General features: G+C 52.0%; 1 protein-coding gene across 3 annotated transcripts in view; it reads left to right on the top strand.

Annotated features, from left to right (window-relative positions):
- The first annotated feature begins 12,516 nt into the window (after window positions 1-12,516).
- Window positions 12,517-14,805, top strand: part of AP1B1 (adaptor related protein complex 1 subunit beta 1) — a 43,216-nt gene continuing 40,927 nt past the window's right edge. For all 3 annotated transcript variants that reach the window (XM_028146779.2, XM_054712562.1, XM_054712561.1), the window contains exon 1: window positions 12,517-12,648. The gene's annotated coding sequence lies outside the window, so the exon portion shown is untranslated. The remainder of the gene's footprint in view (window positions 12,649-14,805) is intronic.

Raw genomic sequence — 14,805 nt, 5'->3', positions numbered from 1 at the left:
CGCACATCCTTTATGTGGGGGGCTCACTTCCCAGCCTGGCATCCTGTACCTGACCTGACCGCTTACATATGTGGTGTCTGTGTGACCTCTCTGGGATAGCAACATGTGACCACGGTTTTGGGATGCATTTGCTAAACTCATTCTTTTCTTGGCTTTATTTTTTTCAATAGAACTTGACCTGTTCTAACATGGGAAATTCTATCTTACCTTGTCTCCTCCTATAGAATGTAAACTTCATAAGGGCTGGGATTCTTGTCTGTTTTATTCACTGTTGATGTACCCAGTCCCTGGAACAATGGACTGTGTGGCCCTGTTGGAGACCCGGAAGATCACCAGGACATTTCAGCACCACGCATCCGGACAGTTCCGGCCTGCTGCACCTTTGTAGGGGCCGGGTGATGATGGGGCCAAATGATGGGGCCTAATTGATGGGGGCAAATGATGGAGCCAAATGATGGTGCCTAATAATGGGGCCATATGATGGGGCCTGATGATGGGGCCAGGTTATGATGGGGCTAGGTGATGGGGCCAGCGCTCCTCCGCCCTCTGTCGACCGGAGGCCGAGGCTGAGGCTTGGATCGGAGTCTCCTATCCTCTGGCCCGGAATTCCTCACTCACCGTCCGGCCACCCAAACCCCGGAGCAGGTCCAGTTAAGGGATCTGCAGGCTTTGTCCTTCCTCCGAAGTCCCAAGAAAACGAAGAACGCAACCCCCGCCGTGAACATGGGAAAGGCTGGCGGAGCAGGAACCTCAAGGTCAGTGACCCCTGTCCCTCAGACGGTCCTCGGACGGCCAGGCCTGTGTGCACGGAGGCCGCGCTTAGAAACATAAGAAGAAGTGGAAAATGGGGTCTCTGAATGGTCTGCCTCAAAACAAAAAAAGTTCTATTGGGATGGTATCCACAAATTACCTGAAAGATGGGGGAAATGTGTGGCTAGCGATGGACATTACTTTGAAGAAAGCACTTTTGATGTTTCTCTTGAAATTATCGTGTTTTCTTTGATTACAAAATCCGCACTTTTAACCAGTTAATAGCTAATCCGCACTTTTAACTGGTACGTGGATCAGCTGTACACGCCTTCGGGGCTTTAAGAGCCCAGAGCCCGGGTCCTCCCCTGGCCGGGCCTCCTACTCCCCGGCTCCAGCACGTGGCCGCCAGGACCTCCCCTGCCGCCAGGCGGCCTCCCCTGGGGGGACAGCAGCTGCGGGGGCCGCAAGCCTGGGGACCTGGGCCTCTGGGTGCTGAACTCTGACAGCTTGCTCACCCCCTGCCTGATGTCGCCCAGGTCCAAACTGTGCGCACGTCACCTGCTCAAACACAGAAATATCAAGTCCCGGCCGGCGTGGCTCAGGGATTGAGCGTGGACCTATGAGCCAGGAGGTCAGGGTTCGATTCGGGTTGTGGGCTTGATCCCCAGTGTGGGGCGTGCAGGGTTAGGATTAGTGTTTCTAGTTCTCTCTCTCTCTCTCTCTCTCTCGTTCCCCTCCTCTCTGAAATGAATTTTTAAAATATTTTTAAAAATCTAAACCAGACACACAAGAACAACGTCCTATGCTTCCTTGAACCCTTCCCCCCGCACACAAAGGAAGTAGCCTGGCCCTCCCCGCCACGTTCCAAGTCCGTGGGCTTCTTATTATTCATACTAGAGGCCCGTTGCACAAAGATTCGTGCAATAGGCCTTCCTTCCCCTGGCTGCCGCCACCGGTTTTCCTCCGGCACCCGGGACCCAGGCCTTGCCTTCAGTCTTCTCTACTCTGGCCGGAGCACCGCTCCTGTAGCTCCCTCCGTCCCCCCGCCCCCCTTCCCCTCATAGCAGGCATCTCACCCCAGCCTGCATATGCAAATTAACCCGCCATCTTTGTTGGGTTGATTTGCATACTCACTCTTGATTGGCTGGTGGGCATAGGATGACTGCTAAAGATGGGCTTGAAAGTGTGGCCCAAGCACTGGCCAGATAGCTCAGTTGGTTAGAGCATCATCCCAATACACCAAAGTTGTGGGTTCAATCCCCAGTCAGGGCACATACAAGAGTCAACCAATCGCCCTAGCTGGTTTGCTCAGTGGATAGAGCGTCAGCCTGCGGACTGAAGGGTTCCAGGTTCAATTCCAGTCAAGGGCACATGCCCGAGTTGTGTGCTCAGACCCCAATAGGGGGTATGCATTGATAGGGCAGCCGATCAATGATTCTTTCTCATCATTGATGTTTCTATCTCCCTCTCCCTTCCTCTCTGAAATTAATAAAAATACATTTTTTAAAAAATAATTAACCAATGAATGCATAAATAAGTGGAACAATAAATCAATGTTTCTCTCTCTCCCACTTCCTCTCTAAAAATCACTAAATAGCCCAGCCTGCGTGGCTCAGTGGTTGAGCGTGGACCTATGAACCAGAAGGTCACGGTTCCAGATCTGGTCAGGCAGATGCCGGAGTTGCGAGCTCAGTCCCCAGTGTGAGGCGTGCAGGAGACAGCCGATCAATGATTCTCTCTCATCATTGATGTTTCTCTCTCTCTCCCTCTCCCTTTCTCTCTGAAATAAATAAAAAATATATTTGAAAAAAAAAAAAAAAAAAGAAGTTTCGCCCTGACTGGTTTGGCTCAGTGGATAGAGCATTGGCCTGTAGACTGTGAATGTTGACACCTGTACTGGTCATTTGAAGGGTCCCAGGGTTCGATTCTGGTCAAGGGCATGTACCTTGGTTTCGGGCACATCCCCGGTGGGGGGGTGTGCAGGAGGCAGCTGATCAATGTTTCTCTCTCATCGATGTTTCTAATTCTCCCTTCCGCTTTGTAAAATAGTTAGTAAAATATATTTTTTAAAAAATAAAATAAAAACCCATTTAAAAAAAAGAAGTTTCTCTTCCATGTAGTCAGGCCCCCTGCCTGCCCCTTTCTTCAGGCCCAGCCCCTAAAGGCAGGACCCCCCCGGCCTGTAGGCCTGACCAAGCCTCCTCCTGCCCTCTTCTGCCACCCAGCTGCGGGGTGAGGTCACCAGGCCACCCCCAGTGGGCCTTTCTGGGCATCTTGTTCTCACTGCGGCTGGAGCTGGAGCACTCTGAGCCCAACTCAGCATCTCCTCCCATGCTCCTCCCTCTGCAGAGCCGCAAGCCCGCCAGGGACTCAGCCAGGGCTGCAGCCGCCTCTGCAGCCTCCCTGCCGCCCCGCCCCCACTCCACTCCCAGGAAAGACACTCCAAGGGGAAGCACGATGGCAGGAGTTCTCCCCCAGTTGGGGACCAGGACAGCAGGGGACAGGTGCACAGGTTTGAAGAGTGGGGGAGGGGGATTCACAGGAAGCTGGGTGGGGTACCAGACAGGGCATCAGGTGTCTTTGTCCGTAGCCTTGACCTGCCTGAGCCCTTTTCCTCTGTGAAAAGGGATCATCTTCCCTCTTCCGTTAACTCCGTGGTGGGGGGATGCATGAGAGTATATGCCACCTGCAAAGTGAAAGTCACAGGCAGGCAGCTCATGGGCTGAGGGGGCCTGCAACCCAAGGGTATTAAAAGGATGTCATTTAGAAGTGGAGAGTGGCCTGGCTGGTGTGGCTCAGTGGATAGAGCGTCAGCCTGTGGACTGAGGGGTCCCAGGTTCGATTCCGGTCAAGGGCATGTACCTTGGTTGCGGGCACATCCCCAGTAGGGGGTGTGCAGGAGGCAGCTGATCAATGTTTCTAACTCTCTATCCCTTTCCCCTTCCTCTCTGTAAAAAAATCAGTAGAAATATTAAAAAACAAAACAAAAAAAGTGGATAGTGGTCATGGTTGCACAACATTGTGAATGTAACTGACTGACGCCACTCCATCGTCCACTTAAAAATGGTTATGTTACATATTTTTTATCACCATAAAAAAATATGGGGGGGAAAAAGAGGATTTGAATTAGTTGCCATATCTGTCACAAAACAGAGCCCACGTTTGGGGGACGAATAGGGGCCAAACGATGGTGGGGGGTGGTTCCCCAAGCTTATGACCTGTCTGGAGGGCACTGGTGCAACCAGGCCTCTTCCCACCTGCCAGCCTCCGTTGCCTCCCCGTGGCTGAACCGCCAGTTGGCAAAGGAGCTTGGGAAATGTATTTCACAGTGGTCAGCCCGCCCCCCCCCCGCCTCCATCCCCCCACTCACCAGGGCCCAGCAGAGCAGAGGAGGGCCAGAGAATGGGTCTGACCTCACAGAGCAAATGACCAGTACAGGTGTCAACATTCAACACCTGGGTGATTTAGCAGAAAACTCTGCATGCACAGCTTTTCCCGAAACGCCCTTGGGCCTGCTGACCTGGCAGTGACCCTGAAGACTGGGAGAGGAACGGGAGAGCAAGGCTTGGGGTGGTGAGGCCCACCTCTGTCTAGTCATGTTGGGGCACTGGCCTTGGGGCACCCTGCTGAGGAGTCCTGATAGAACTGCGGGGTCCCCCCTATTCTGACCAGCACTCAGCAAGGCATGAGGGCACTCAAGGTCCTCCAGAGAAGGAATCAGAGGAGGAGAAGCCATGACGACCGGAGCCAGGTGGACTGAGTAGGCAGGGCCAGGGGAGCTGGTGGGGCAGGACTAAGAGAATCTTCTTTATTATTATTATTAATTATTTTTATTGATTTCAGAGAGGAAGGGGGAGAGAGGGAGAGAAACAGAAACATCAACGGTAGGAGAATATCATTGATCGGTTGCCTCCTGCACGCCCCACACTAGGGATCGAGCCCGCAACCCGGGCATGTGCCCTGACCAGGAATCGAACCGTGACCTCCTGGTTCATAGGTTGATACTCAACCGCGCTGCTAGGCGAGGGAACCTTCTTCTTCTTTTTTTTTTTTTTTTCCCTTCATTTTATTTTTATTTATTTTTATTTTTATTTTTTTAAATAAATCGTTATTGTTCAGCCGAAACCGGTTTGGCTCGGTGGATAGAGCGTCGGTCTGCGAACTGAAGGGTCCCGGGTTCGATTCCGGTCAAGGGCATGTACATTGGTTGCGGGCACATCCCCGGTGGGGGGTGTGCAGGAGGCAGCTGGTCGATGTTTTCTCTCTCATTGATGTTTCTAGCTCTCTGTCCCTTTCCTTTCCTCTCTGTAAAAATATCAATAAAATATATATTTAAAAAAAATAAATCGTTATTGTTCAGATTATCACAGGTGTTCCTCTTTCCCGATATAGTTCTTGGAGACTGTCTGGTCTTGTGGGCGGGGGGGGGGGGGGGGTTGGTTTGTTTTCATTGTCTTTCTGTGGCCATCAGGCCTGTATTCAGACCGAATCTTCCAGGAAAGCCCGCCACATGCACTCATGGAAGAGCTACTAGTATGTTGGGGGAAGAGGTTGGGCGGCCTGGAGTTTTCCTCTGAAAATCCCTGAGGGCGATCCTTAAGCACCCAGGAGGGGTCTCCGACCTGCCCAAGCTTGCACGCAGCTAAGAAAACCGTGCTTAGGCCACGAGTCTCTGTCCTCCCTGGAAGCAGAGAACACTGGCTCAGGAGTCAGTCAGACTGGGGGACAGAGACTGGCTGTAGCCCAGTGACCTCAGACAAGCCCCTTCACGTCTCCTTAGAAGCAGGTGTCATCTGAGGTGCCCACGTAGTGCCTGGGAGTGCAGTTGTTATGGTAACCAAGCTGACCCTGGCCGCCTGCCCTCTGGCCCCCAGGATCCGGAGAACTCCCCATCCTCCCTCCTCCTGCTCTTTCTGCTCCCTCCCCGGCCACACAGCCAGCAGGAATGTGTCCTCTGCAGGGATGTGCAGGAAGAAAGCCTCCTTTTTTGATGAAACAGCAATGAGGTGATGTCTGGGTTTTTTATATCCCCGTTGCTGAACCGGTGCCAGACACAGAGTCCAGGCTAGATTCCCTTAGCTCCATTCGTCCTTTGAGTTCTTGGCCCTGGGGGGACCTTCCGGGGAGCCAGCTGGAGACCCAACAGCTGGGAAGAAGTTGGCCGGGGCCAATGAGAGCAATTCCAAGACCTCCTACTTCCCCTGGGGAGGCAGGCAGGGTCCTTGAGAACCCGCCTCATTCAAGAGTCTTTAAACAAAACCAAAAAAAAATTCAGGTCACTATTTTCTTTGTCTTCTTATCAAGGGAAGGAATGCTTCGAGGTGTAGGAATTAGCACTAACCCATGTTGGAGGGTAAACGGAGGCCTACAATATCACTTACCTTGCCCATAGGGATCAGTTATGTCAGGTCATGGCCTTAATCCTGTTAACTCTTTGTGTGTGTGTGTGTGTGTGTGTGTGTGTGTGTGTGTGTGTTATCCTCACCTGAGGATTCTTTTTTTTTTTTTTTTCTTAGAGAGAGTGGAAGGGAGGAGGAGAGACAGAGAGAAACATCAATGTGAGAGATACAATCAATTGGTTGCCTCCTGCAGGTGCCCCGTCAGGGCGGGGAATCAAGCCTGCAACCGAGGTACATGCCCTTGAACGGAATCAAACCCGGGACCCTTTAATCCAGTGATTCTCAGCCTTTCTAATGCTGAGACCCTTCTAGCGGTTCTTAACCTGTGGCTCGAAACCCACAGGTTGAAAACCGCTGCTGTAGAGCCTAAGACCATCGGAAAACACAGGTATTTACATTACGATTCATAACAGTAGCAAAATTACAGTGATGAAGTGGCAACGAAAATAATTTTATGGTTGGGGGTCACCACCACATGAGGAACTGTATTATTAAAGGGTCTCGGCATTAGAAAGGTTTGAGAACCACTGCGTTTAATCCAAGGGTCAACACTCTAGCCACTGAGCCAAACCAGCTGGGTCAATTCATTGTTGATTGCACTGCAGAAGCCTGAGGCCTCATTACCATTCGGATCAAGGGCCTGGAGACAGTGGTTGATGATAATATTATGGGATCATGTTTTAAAGGGGGAAAATTTCCTAAAAGTGGCACACGCTTGTTAAAAAAAACATCTAGTCACAAAAATGTCTGAGGCACACAGTGGTAGCCCCTGAAACCCCACTCCATAGAAACAAGCTCTAGAACCATTTATTACATAGATTTCTCCCCATTTAAAAAATATATATATACTTTATTGATTTCAGAGAGGAAGGGAAAGAGAGATAGAAACATCAATGATGAGAGAGAACCATTGATTGGCTGCCTCCTGCATGCCCCCTACTGGGGATCTAGCCCACAACCCAGGCATGTGCCCCTGATGGGAATCGAACCTGGGACCCTTCAGTCCACAGACCGATGCTATCCACTGAGCCAAACCATCTAGGGCTCTCCCGATGTTCATATATATTTACAAGTAAAATATTAACATAAGGTGTTACTGTACATTCTGTTTTGCAACTTGCTCTTTGCTCCTGAAATGCAGAGGCCGATCTGCTGGGGGAAGCAGCTGGTAACACTTTGTGCAAAATCGTGTTGGGTTGTGAGTGCGTTGAGGGATAGAGACTAGGAGAAGAGTGATCAAACTCTTTAAAAAGATTCAGACCCAAGCCCCTTGTTTTCCAGGTGGAGAGCGGGAGGCCGCGAAGGGACGGGCCAGGTGAGTGGGGAGCCCGCCCCTTGGATGGCCTTGAAGGATGAGGGCAAGAACGCTGCAGTGGCCAAGCCCTGGGCATCTTGCCCTGGACCTGGAGAGGAGCTGCACCCCGCAGAGCCAGGAGGAGGGCAAGGGAGTCGGCCCTGCGCAAGCTACCAAAAGGGCCTCTGCCGTTCCTGCGGGGAGAAGATTGACGGCCACCGGGAGCTTGGGGAGGTTGCAGAGGAAAGGTCTGATGCAGCACGTGGCGCGGGCCCGGCCCGGCAATAGGTGGGCTTCTGGTTGGGCCTGCCTCCTCCAGGCTGAGGAAAGCCCTCCCAGGGGCAGGCTCCGAGCATGGGGGTGGGCAGGGGTCAGAAGACCCTGTTGGCATCAGGCCCCCCAGAGTCCCCTGGTGCTGGGACCCAGACCCTGGGAGAGCGATGAGCATAGACCCTGTCCAGGCTTGCCCTAGCCAGTTTGGCTCAGTGGATAGAGCATTGGCCTTGGACCCAAGGGTCTCGAGTTCAATTCTGGTCAAGGGCATGTACCTCAGTTGCAACCTTGGTTGCAGGCTCCTCCCTGGCCCGGGCCCTGGTCGAGGCTCGTGCAGGAGGCAACCAGTTGATGTGTTTCTCTCACATCGATATTTCTCTCTGTCTTTCCCTCTCTCTTCCACTCTCTAAAAATCAATGGAACCCTAACCAGTTTGGCTAAGTGGGTAGAGCGTTGGCCTGCGGACTGAAAGGTCCCAGGATCGATTCCGGTCAAGGGCATGTACCTTGCTTGCGGGCACATCCCCAGTAGGGGGTGTGCAGGAGGCAGCTGATCGATGTTTCTCTCTCATCGATATTTCTAACTCTCTATCCCTCTCCCTTCCTCTCTGTAAAAAATCAATAAAGTAAAAAAATAATAATAAAAAAATAAAAATAAAAAGAACTTGTCCAGGCTCTGGTTCCTGTGCTGTGAGTGTTAGCACAGCCCAGAGCCCTTCTGGAGCTTAAACTGCTCAGGACTTTTCTAGAGCCTTTCTGGAGGGTCTGGCATCACTAACAAGGGCCACCACCCATCAAGGGCATCTCCTGTGTGGGCCTTGTGCCAAGCACTGTGCGTGTGGGCACACACTTCAGCCTTCAGCCGCCCATCAACCCCTGGGGTGGCGGGGGTGGGGGAGTCCTGTTAGTCTCTCACTTTACAGCGACTCACCAAGGCCAAGGACGCTGCCCAAGGCCAGCGGTGTCAGCAGAGGCGCCGCCTCGGAGCCCCACCTTCACCCTGGGAGGGGCTGCCCCTGGCACAGGAGGGTCCTCTGTGAGGTGGTGAGGGGGGAGGAGCTTCTGTTCTGTTGAAAGTTTTCACTACAAGCATGTGCCACTTTCACGGTTAAGGGGGAACATTTTTTTTTTTAATTTGTGTTTATTTATTTATTTTTTTGTTGTTGTTAATCCTCACCCGAGGATATTTTCCCATTGGTTTTTAGGGAGCGTGGGAGAGAGAGGGAGAGACAGAGAGAAACATCGATGTGAGAGAAACACGTCGATTGGTTGCCTCCTGCATGCGCCCTGACCAGGGCCCGGGCTGGGGAGGAGCCTGCAACCAAGGTACGTGCCCTTGACCAGAATCAAACCCGGGACCCTTTGGTCCACAGGCCAATGCTCTATCCACTGAGCCAAACCAGCTAGGGCTTAATTTTTATTTTATTTTATATTTTTCCATTGATTTTTAGAGAAAGTAAAAGGGAGAGAGAGAGAGATGTGAGAGAGATGTGAGAGAGACACATCTATTGGTTGCCTCCCGCAGGAGGCCCTACCAGGGCCTGGGACCGAGCCTGCGACCGAGGTACATGCCCAGGACCTTTCAGTCCACAGGCCGATGCTCTGTCCACTGAGCCAAACCAGCTAGGGCTCACCTGTATTTCTGAAATGATTAGCAAACAGTCCAACATAGTGCCTTACAAATAGGGCCCGATACAGGCCCACTGAGGCTTCCTCTCTGTAAAAAATCAATAAAATATATTTTAAAAAAATAATGCATTTAGTCTGGAACAATGGCTGATGTCTGCAGTGTGCTACGACATCCTTTGGCCCTTGTGGCAGGCCTGCGGAGTGGGCATCAGAGGAAAGAGGCACAGAGAGGGCAAGTGACCGGCTCAGGGTCACACAGCTAGAAATGGCAGAGCCTGGGTTCAAGCCCAGGATTCTGTGATTCTGGGCGGGGCTCTCCCCCAGCTGTACGAACTCCCTCCCAGCCCAGCTCTTTTCCAGCTGAATGGAAATGACAACCTCACCTACGAAACGAGGATGGCAACTGTACCTACCCCATCGGGATAGCATGCGAATTAAGGGAGACAATCCGATGAAATGATTTTTGTGTGGAGTCTGTCACATGATGAGTTTCTGGCAAATGGCACTGCCATCGTTGCCACGCCATCACCGCCATTATTACCTGTAGGCAGCAGAGCGCGGAGGGGTTGAGCAGAATATTGTTCCTGGTAAGACCAGGAATGGACAAATGAGAGTATTTGCAGCAGGGGGAGGGGGGGGCAGAGGAGGGGTCCCGGGCAGTCTCCAGGCCCCTCTGCCCTGAGGGTTGTGCCAGACCTACCCGGAGTGGGAAGGATTTGGATCTGTCCACCCTCCACAGATGGGGAGCTGGCCTTGTTAGTGAGGCTGTCGGCAAAGTCACCTCCTGCCTCCTTCCAAAAAGGATCGGAGGCATCTTTTATTTTATTTTTAACATATTTTTATTGATTTCAGAGAGGAAGCGAGAAGGAGGAAAAGATAGAAACATCAATGAGGAGAGAGAATCACTGATCAGCTGCCTCCTGCACGCCCCACCCTGGGGATGGAGCCTGCAACCAGGGCATGTGCCCTGACCGGGAATCGAACCTTGACCTCCTGGTTTATAGGTCAATGCTCAACCACTGAGCCACGCCAGCCGGGCTGAGGCAGCTTTTAGGAATTTGTAGCGTAAAAACAGCAAGCAAACAGAGATTGAAGGAGAGAAATCGAAATCGTATAAGAATCCCATAGAAAGAAGGTTGGGACACAGAAAGGAAGGGAGGGATGGCAGTTCATGTCACCCGTGCGCCCTCTAGTGGCTTCGATGGAAAGAATACTTAGGTCAGCATGTGTTTTATGATGCAGCCGTGTAGAGGGAGGGTGGGAAGGACAGGCTCTGAGATGCCGTGTGTCCCAAAGAGGAAGGGACTTGCTGAAGGTCTCACAGTGCCAGCAGCAGGTCCTTGTTCGTTTCATGACATCACAACTCCTCCCAGCCTCCCTCTGATGGGATGAAGCCTCCTGGGGGCAGGTAAGGGTCCAGTGAGAGGGAAATCGTGTCTTGTTGAATAATCAGTCTCTTTCCATGTTACATTCCCAGGGAAGTTTTGTTTTCCAGTGAGGCTGATGGTGTTTGCCAACGTTTTTCACGAAAGAAAGGTAGTTGCTCCAGATAGCTGTGCCTAGCACGCGGAACAGGGCACATACTTAGAAAATCATTTTGTTTTCCAGAAAAGGATTTTAAAATGGAATAAGGTCTGTGAATTTAGTTAATGGTATTGTACCAATGCTAATTTCCCGGTTTTGATTTATGCTACTAATACATAAAATGTCACCATCGAGGGAAGCTGGGTGAAGGGTACATGGGACTCTTATGTATTATTTTTGCAATTTCCTGTAGGTCTATAACTATTTAAAAATAAAAATTGTCTAAAAGAACTTAAGGCTGATTAAACACATAAAATGATATTAAATATTAAAACGATATCTAGATTAGATGGGGCATACAGACTTGGCTGTACAAGCTTATTTATTTAGTTTTATAATATGAAAAGATTGATAACCTAAGGGTACAACTGTAGGGGGCTGTTTTTGGGAACAGAGATGTCATCCCTACAGTGGAATACAATACAGGCATTGGAAAGCACCGCATAGAAATGTACTGATGGTTTGGGGAAAGCTTTTACCAATATTTTAGTGAGTTAAAAACACCCAATGATATATCAGGTTTGGAAGGAAATGCACCAAAAATGTTAAAAGTGAATGTCTCAGAGCAAATGAACTGCAGATGTTTTTTAAAAATCTTTTTGCTTGCTAGTGTATTTCCACTTCTCTACAATGCAAACATCATTTGCCCAGCAGAACATTTTTAAAGAGTAGCAATGAAGTAATGTTTTAAAGGGGATGATCAGAAATTATCTATAAGGAGCCCTGACGGGTCAGTGGATAGAGAGTCACTGAAAGGTCCCAGGTTCGAATCCGGCCAAGGGCACGTACCTGGGTTGCGGGCACATCATGTCCCTGTAGGGGGCATGCAGGAGTCAGCTGATCGATGTTTCTCTCTCATCGATGTTTCTCTCTATCCCTCTCCCTTCCTCTCTGTAAAAAATCAATAAAATATACTTAAAAAATAAAAAAGAAATAATAAAAAAGAAACTATCTATCAGGAGGAGAAAGTTAATAGTACCAATCGGCCCTAGCCGGCTTGGCTCAATGGATAGAGCATCAGCCTGCGGACTGAAGGGTCCCGGGTTCGATTCCCGCCAAGGGCACATGCCTGTGTTGAGGGCCTGATCCCCAGTAGGAGGTGTGCAGGAGGCATTCGATCAATGATTCTCTCTCATCATTGATGTTTCTATCTGTCCTTCTCCCTTCCTCTCTGAAATCAATAAAGAAATATATATATATAAAAAAATAGTACCAATCGGAGAGAGGTGGCTATAGGAACTGAGGTCCTGGCAGACCCCATAAAAGGGGAAGTGGAACATTATGAAGTTCTCCTTGGATAAAACAGAAGGGAGAGATGGACCTCAAAGTCTCTGCGATGTTCCCCACCCACGTTCCATGACTCAGCGGCTGAAACCGGCTAATTTTTCTCAGCGCCGGGCGGGGCGCATCGGCGAAGCAACGCCGCGGCCACGAAGGGGTTAACTCCCCGTGGCCCCGCCCCCTCCAGGCCCCGCCCCGCGAGTCCAGCACCCGCCCCCCGGGTGGCACCTTTGACCCCGCCCCCAGGGCCGTGCGTCCACCGGAAGTGCCCATGCGCCAGCAGCTCACTTCCGCTCGGCAGGTGACAGCCGTGGGGCTCCGAGCAGCCGGCTGCACTGTCGCACCGGGAGAGCGCGGGGCGGGGGACGAGGCCGCGGACATTTTGCTGCCCAGCCGAGCCGGGCCGTGCCGTGGCGCCGGGAGCCGTTCGGACCTGCGGGTGAGGAAGCAGGGAGTCAGGCGAGGCCGGAGCAGACGTGGGGCGGGGGAGTCGGGGGTCTGAGGTGAGGGGGTTTGCAGGGTCAAAGGTCATGAGAGGACGGACGTGAGGAGCGAGAGCGCGGAAGAGTGGCTTCCCAGGCCCCCCCGCGAGGCAGACGGACCGCAGGTTCATTCATTCACGCCCACTTGGCCGCGGACCTGCGCCCCGGCCGCCCGGGTTCCGCAGCCCGCCCTCCGGGACCGATTCCTAGACTTAGGCCCCGAGGAGCTTGCGCTGGGCCGGAGGGGAAACTCCTCTTCGCGTCCGGGTTCCCCCCGACACACACTCCCCGCTAGGGCCACCTTGAGGACTCCTGGTCGTTCAAGGCTAAGGCTTTATCTCGTTGCCAAGGTTCGAAAGGAAAAAAAAAAAAAAATTCAAGAAACAGCCGCCCCGCTCCGGGCTGGACTTGGGTTTGGTCTGTAGTTGGCGCCTTCAGGATCCAGTTATCTGGGGACACCTGTACTAAAGCTGGAAATACGGATGCAAATGCTCGGAGCTGGTTATGGAGCCCCTCCTGCGTCCCGGGCCCGGTGCTGAGCACTTTGCTGAACAGTGCTGCATCGGAACTTCCCAACAACCCCGTGAGAGAGCGACCGTGGCCATCCCCCTTTTATCAGCCGGGAAACCGAGGCACAGAGAGGTTAGATCACACACGTAAGGTCCGGAGGTGGTACAGACAGAATCGGGGTTCCTGCCCAGGCTTTCAGGCACCTGCAGAGCACGGAGACCCAAGAGAAGCCGGGGCCAGGTTGGGGCGTCGGTGCTGTTTAATGTCTTTAGCTGCCATTGTGTTTGTGTACATGGAGGCCAAGCTGTGGCCTTACTGCTTCTCTGTGTGATCTTCACAAGGGGCATTGGAGGCGCTTTCTTGAGGACGAAGCAGTTTTGCAGGCTATTCCTATAGGTGACTGCCTTTAGGGCAAGAGTGGAGGTCCCCCCCCCCCCCACCCCCCTACTTTGGGGAAGTGTGAGACACCCAACAGGCTATCCGTGAATTTAAGTGAATTTAAGACTATCCGGAACCTTTCTTGAGAGGGGTCCAGCTGCATTCCTTTAGGAATAAAGAGGAACCACAGGGTCCCTTGACCATTCTCTCCGAGGAAAGAGCAGGCCCCAGGGCTTCCTGGCTGGGGAGGTCCCGTCTGGCCTGGGAGAAGGTGATGTGGTTTGATGGCCTGAGGACGAGGCTCTGTGAGCCTGAGCCTTCTTCCTTTGCAGACACTTCACTTGCTCCCGTTCTGCCTCAGTTTCCCTGACAGCGGCACGAGAGAGACCTGCTGCCTCCCTATCCTGTACCTCTGTTCCTGGGTGTTATAAGACTTTGTGAACCCGTGAAGGTTTCCACATGCTTCTGTGATATAAATATTACCGCAGTACCTTTAATTAAAAAAAAAAAACAACACCACTCTGTGATCTGTTCTCCCAATTCCATTGAATTCACAGAAACTTAATATGGTCACCTTATCCCCATCCTTCCCTGAGAGGCGAAGCGGCTTGTCGCCGACGGCAGGAACATGAGCAGAGTTCGGAGCGTCTGGCTGGTCTAGCCTCTTACAAACTGTTGTGGAGGGCGGCTCCGCTGGTTCCCAAGGACGCGGACGCCTTAGAGGTTATGTAGAGACTGTCTGTCGCGTGTGGGTTCAGCAGAGGCTTCACCCCGAGCGGCTCGAAAGGCTCAGCGGGATCAGGGAAAGACTCCCCATCCGTCGGCCCCAGGCCCCCAACTCCGGCTCAGCAGCTTCCTGGTCGTGTGACCTGGACGATGTAGGCTGGTCTCCTGTGCCTCGGCTCTAGAATAACCCGCCATCCCGTGTGTGTCAGGGGTTAGAGGAGGAGCTTTGTGCAGAGCCTGTTGTAGTGGGTGCCCTAACCCTAGGCAGTGGGTGCCTGCTGGGGGCCTACACCTGTCACCCCTGGTCTGTGGGGTGTTACTTCCTTCTGCAAACAGACCTTTATATACACAGGACTTCTCCCACCCTTCTCGTTTCACTTCCTAAAAGTGTTTCCGACTCAGTTCAGTCCGTTGGTCCTGCTGGCTTTGGGCTTGGACTTGCATCTTTTTCCTAGTCATCTTCTGAAACTGTGGCGCGTCTTGACTGGTCACTTCCCGTG

This window comes from Eptesicus fuscus, chromosome 23, assembly GCF_027574615.1.
Source record: "Eptesicus fuscus isolate TK198812 chromosome 23, DD_ASM_mEF_20220401, whole genome shotgun sequence".
Taxonomy (NCBI): domain Eukaryota; kingdom Metazoa; phylum Chordata; class Mammalia; order Chiroptera; family Vespertilionidae; genus Eptesicus; species Eptesicus fuscus.
This window is presented reverse-complemented; position numbering and strand designations above follow the sequence as displayed.